Consider the following 6,088-nt stretch of genomic DNA (forward strand, 5'->3'; position numbering starts at 1 on the left):
ACGGCGTATACTGCCGCCCAAAATCCCCGGCCGGAAGTCCCCGGAGTTGGGGACTGGCTTCAGTAGAAGCTGCTGTTACCTTGGTTGCTGATTGGCTAATGGTTAAACAAGATAACACATCGTTATGACATTATAAAGTGGCCAAAATCTGATCAGCTCATTTTCAGACAGGTTTTTATAGAAATGGATCAGGACAAAAAGAGAGAGAATCTTTTTTCCTGAAACTTTCAGAGTCTCTTTCCACAGAGGGGACACATGTTGATGTAGAAGAGACATGAGGAAGTGGATTTTGCATAATAGGTGACCTTTAATTCACCTTCTCTATTGTACAGTGAGTATGAAACTTGAACCAAGGGAGTCAAAAGTGCAGGTTTTATTTACCTGGTGCTTTGGGTGTAGCATCTAAACCCTCTGTCTTCTCATCCCGTGCGATTGGATGAAAGAAGGTGTACACCAGGTCACACTGGAGACAGAGAACATGATGTTACTTCCTTGACTCGTACATAACATTGTCCCGCTGGGTTTATTTAGTATTTGTGTGAATATGTGTACCTGTGTGACCTCTGTGGAGCTCCTCAACAGGTTGTGCACATAGTTGTTGAGCTCCAGCTTTCTCTTGGCGGCCACTTCTTTGATGTGGGTGCGACCGAGAACCATCTTGTTAGGGAAACTGGAGATTTAAAAAAGAAGGGAAGGTAAATTCACTATTTCTCAGAATGTGATGTGACTTTCCTTTAAGCAACAGCACTGAGGTAGCATCTCAGAGGATCATGGAGGGAAAGTTAAACAGATAATAACAGGGTTCTGGTTCTCTAAAACACACTGTGATAAGCCCAGATGTGTCAATAAAGAAAATACTGCATCACAGTTTGGTATTAAGGAAACTAGATCAGTAATTGAGACATGAATGCCCCAACTTCATTCACTTTTGGTACAATGTGTTTTTCTCCATTCCCTTTTTCCCTGTAGATAGTCCAGTAGTAGGGGTAGTAATCAGCAGCGAGCGCTTCGACCCGTGTATTTCGGTTTATTCAAGGCATCCATTTTGTTACTCTACAGTATTGTTGTTTTATAGTTATTTGGTAATGTAATTAACCCGATTTGTGTTCTTTGAAATTGAAAAGGATATTGCATTGTGTTTGTTACTCTCGTTGCAGTTGTATACGTTTTAAGTTTAATTTGGCTAGGCTTCCTATTTTGTATGGACATGCTTTCATTTTGAAGGAGAGTTAGCGCTGTTGACAGGAAGTTGTTGTTGCTATGGAAACAACGTGACTGAGATTAACGGAGAAAAAGTAATATCTACATATAAAGACGGAGAAAGTAAACGATAAAGTTTATGGTTAAGTGTTAGCACCCCCCGAAGAGGCACAAGCTTTTACGTTGATATTGGAGTTTTCAATAAATACAACAACAAAAAAAACGAATATCCGAATAACGAAGTTGAAACTCCAACGAACGAATATTCGGATATTCGGGTACAGTCCCTATATGCAGTCCCAATAGTTTTGTGTGTATGTACTGCCTTACGTGCACTAAATACACTAGGATGTTTGTATTGTATTGCATCATTTTTACTCTTTCATCACGTATCTTCTCATTTTAAGTTTTATTTCTTGCCATTTGTCTCCACACGGCTGAGGAGAGGCAATGCATTTTTGGCCACCAATGCAAAGTGAAGAGAAAAATGATACAACACTTGAGATTGTCATAAAAACTGATTGCTTAGAGTTTAACGTTTCATGGCCATATTGGAATGAGCTGACAAACGGCTTCTCTGACTCCACTGAAACAGCTCGAAGTCTCTATCTCTTATCTTGGTTCCCTCCTGCCCATGTCCCACAGGGCTTCCCACCAAGACAAACAACGCAGGTTATTAGGCAAATATTAGACATTTAAGAAATAGCAATTCCAGCCAGGGAATAAGCTGCTTGCACTGAATGTTCGCACAGTGAGAGGGAACAGCCTCATGATCTATTTAGAGCGGGAGCACAGCGGTTCAGATGAAAAAAGTATATTCTGATTAAAAGATGACTTCTCAAAAGCTTTTCTGCTCACTGATTGTTCTACCACAGCGGTGTGACCTCGTTTCAGGAAACAAAGAGGGTTTCTTGTTAGCCTGGATAATCTGAAGTCTCCTTAAATTACATATAGAATGTGGGGCAGTGGCGGTTCTAGAACATTTTACATGGGGTGGCAAAGGGGGGGCAAGAGGTCATGCCAGGGTGGCATGGGAGGGCGGACAGTACATGGTATTTTATACTGTGTGGGGAAGTGGTCCCATACATGTTTATTGTAGATGGCATTTTATTTATTTATGTGGTGCTAATTATGCTCACAGTTAGAAAGAAGACATCTGACTTTGATTTATTTTGTTACATTTTGAAAATAGGTCATAGTGATTATTTCATAAGTGTACAAATGAATAAATATTTGATAATTAAATAATTATCTGAATAACTGATTATTTCATTGTTTGATTTAGCAACTAGGTATATATATACATAATACCCAATTGTACTTTAGCAATAACCTTATTTTTATACTGTATATTAGCTTATCTTTAATGATATTTTGGTTTGGATTAATTGTTAGAGTAAAATAAAAAAAATAAGAAATTCAATGATCGACCAAAATAGAAAGCCTCTCAGACAGAAAGTCAAATTCGTAAAAAATAAAGGAAATTACAGAAAACAACAATATAATATAGTGTTATATATTTATTGAAATACGTTATTGTATAATTTACAATAAAGTATTTAAATTCACTTTATATCACACGATGACATAAAGTTAATTTAAAAATGAATAAGCTGACAATTCACATTCCAGGGTCCATGATCTAGTGTTATTATTATGAAAGGAAAAAACGATTTGCTGGTTACACATGTTGAAATGACATTGGCAGCATTCCCCTTTCAAGTATCAATTCATGCAATTATATGTACAACATCAGTTGAGAGAACTGGAGAAACATATCTTAGGTTGAAAATTAGATTTATCGATAATGAATCAAGTGTATTATTGTAGTTGGAGTCCTATGAAATGAAGTGCATGTGAATGATGTGTGTCCAGCTGATCCTGAGTCTGTGGAGTCTGTGGCCTGCTGCCAGTGCTCTGCTCATTTATTCATGATTACTGATCCCTTCTCGTATGGCCAACCCAATCCTGGCTCTGCAGGTCAGCACTCTGCGAGCCAGACAGTCCCTCAAGACTGAGCTCAGCATCGGCCAGAGCCTCACCCCCCCCTCTCTCTATGTGCCAGCAGTGGTGGCCTGGTGCAGACCTGTGTTTACACTGAGGTCACTTCAGCGTCTCCTCGTCAGTGAGGAGGATCATTTCAGCTGCTGTTACGGTTTGTTGATGCTTTTTTTCCCCCCGGCAAAATAGATTGTTTTTTTCTTTTCTTCTAGGTTTGACCAGAAATAGATGACTATTCAATAATTGAATATAAGGAGCCTGATTTGACAGGTGAATTATTAGAAAATAAAACAATCATTTCATTTGGTGGTACTGAATGTCAGATTTATATAATTGCTTGCAATAAGACAACATAATATTATATATATATTATTATTAATATTATTCCTCCAACCTTATACAGTTATGTGAAATCTGTTCGCATAATACATTAAATTAAAGTCAACTTTCAGTTTTTTCAGTGTTGGCCTCATGCAGCAACATTTTGGAAAACACAGGCACAACACCTGTACCTTTATAGGCTGATAATCATGCAAAAGCCGGCTAGCATAGAGGTCTTAAAAACGGCTATCCCCACTGAAATCTGAAGGACACAGAGGATGCAGACCGAAGAGACCAAAGATAATAATATTAAGTTGAATCTATTTAAACATATTATTATTGCTTTCAACTAAACTAGCGGTATTTCTTTCAATCCATGGAGGGCATTGAGATGAACGGCTAATCCATTTCTTATTGACTTGAACTACAATTTACACTTGTTTGATTTCCAATGACCGACTGATTAAAGATTTATCTAAAATACATGAACAGTGATGATTAAGCACCCCACAAAATAACAGATGTCTTTGATACACTAATTGGTTAATTGACTAATGGTTTCAGAGCTAATACAAAACCCTTACAGTGCCAGAGCAGTTTGGCTTTATCGAATCAGATAATTCTCACTTAAGACTCAGCAGTACTACAGTGTTCTTGTTTGGTGACACATGACAAAGTCCTTTTATCGTTGGTATTAATTATCAATTGTAGATCATTTTTTTTAGTAATAAAGGTACATGCTTAGGGAGTAACGGGTTACGTGTAAAAGGATTACGTAATCAGGATACCAAAAAAAGGTAACTGTATTCCCTTAACATTTACATTAAAAGAGACCGAACAGGATTAATGTTACATTTCTACATTGGTGGATTACTAGTAGGATTACAATGTAATTAAAAGAGCATATAGTATTTGTTGTAAAGGATCAGATTTTATCTCTTCTCTAGCTGTACTGTTCTGCAGGCTAATACCTTAAGTGTGAATCTATTCGCCTACTGCCTGAATCTGCTTTATGGTTTTCACTTTCTTTGCTTCATTTGTTCTGTTTTTAATTCAGTAGGTGAACCTATATGTTCATAAAATAGCGTGTGTGAGCTTAACTGTGTGTATTTAACTAAAACGGAGCATTTTCTGTCAACTCAGATTTGATTTCTGCTTTTTTAAACTGCAGTATGTTCTCATTGTGGTTCATTGTGGGGTTGGCTGCGGCTGAACATGCTTATGGAAGCAGGTTTTCCGTATCAATAAAATAATTCTTGACCTAAAGTCGGTTCTGCCGTTTTGGTAGCGGTAACGTGTCTGTGGCGTAGTTAACACGGAGAGTAAAAACATTCTTATGGATATCCTTCTTCTCTTTTAGGATTGCATGATTTCAAAGGATACAAAAGAATGGCAAATAATCAGGTTACTTACGCTTTATATTTCATACTGAGGTTAGCGGACATTTTTTTTGTCCACAGCGTACTATATACTTTGAATGAATGCATTTCAAATCCCTTTCACTCAGCTTTTTGGCCTCCCAACGTTATTGTGATGGAGTGTGTGATGTTAAATACAATGTGAAACGCTGCTAACTGACAATTATCTGGAGATGAGGGCCTCACACTGAGTTTCTGTAGAGATCACCAAGCGGTTGGTATGGGCTCCATCATATGTTTGTGTATTCTGAAAATGTGTCGTGGCGTGAAACTGTACTTTCCTTTGAATGATAAAGGTGGAAATACGCGAGCATCGCCATCAGAATGTTCCTTAAAGCACACCTGCCTCGGAGGAGCTGCAATCTTGAATACAACATTATTTGTCCACGGATCTCAGTCAAGCTGAGTGCCTAAATATATTTTTGGGAGGAGTCTCTTAGTTTCTCGGCGTTTTACAAAGCGGAAGGCATGAGAAGAGTGAAAGCAAAGGCTAAAAGGGTACTTTTCTTTTGATCTGAGATCAGGCAGAAGCCTTCTTCCTTTCCTTCTCTTGGGGAAAAATACACCCTGGGAGCTTTTCGGGTTATTATTGGATGTCCATCTAAGTACTTTCCTCAACCAATCCAATGTGTGCTCCTATAGGCACTCTATGAATGTTCTCAGGGCGGCCGGCGCAAAGCTACGCGGTCGGTCTCGCTGTGGTTTAGAAACAAGGCGTTTGTTTGTGGCTCAATTGTGCTCATGAAGAGCCTTATCTTGGACTGTTCTTTTTTTTCGAGGGGAGGGGTTGTGGAATAAAAAGTTACTACGTTCTTATACCTTATCTTACTTGAGATCAATTATTGACTAACGTGCGCTCAAAAACTAAAAAATAGGTTGCATTGATAGTTTGTGAGGGCAGACGCAGGAATAACCAGTCAAAATCACAAATAGAATATCCCTTACATGAGTCTTCGCTATGCTAGTTCCTGCATATGCTTTCTCTGTGTTGAGCTAGAGCTCACCAAAAGGGGCTTTATACAGCGACCGGGGTTTATGTTATCTTTAATCTTTTTTTTATATGCATAGGGACCTTTAATTGGAAGTGTTCCTGTAAGAAACGATTTCACACGTGTTTGCAAATGCCCAAAATTATTGATAAGTGAGAA

This window comes from Notothenia coriiceps, unplaced genomic scaffold, assembly GCF_000735185.1.
Source record: "Notothenia coriiceps isolate Sejong01 unplaced genomic scaffold, NC01 NC01_scaffold00018999, whole genome shotgun sequence".
NCBI classification, from domain to species: Eukaryota; Metazoa; Chordata; class Actinopteri; order Perciformes; family Nototheniidae; genus Notothenia; species Notothenia coriiceps.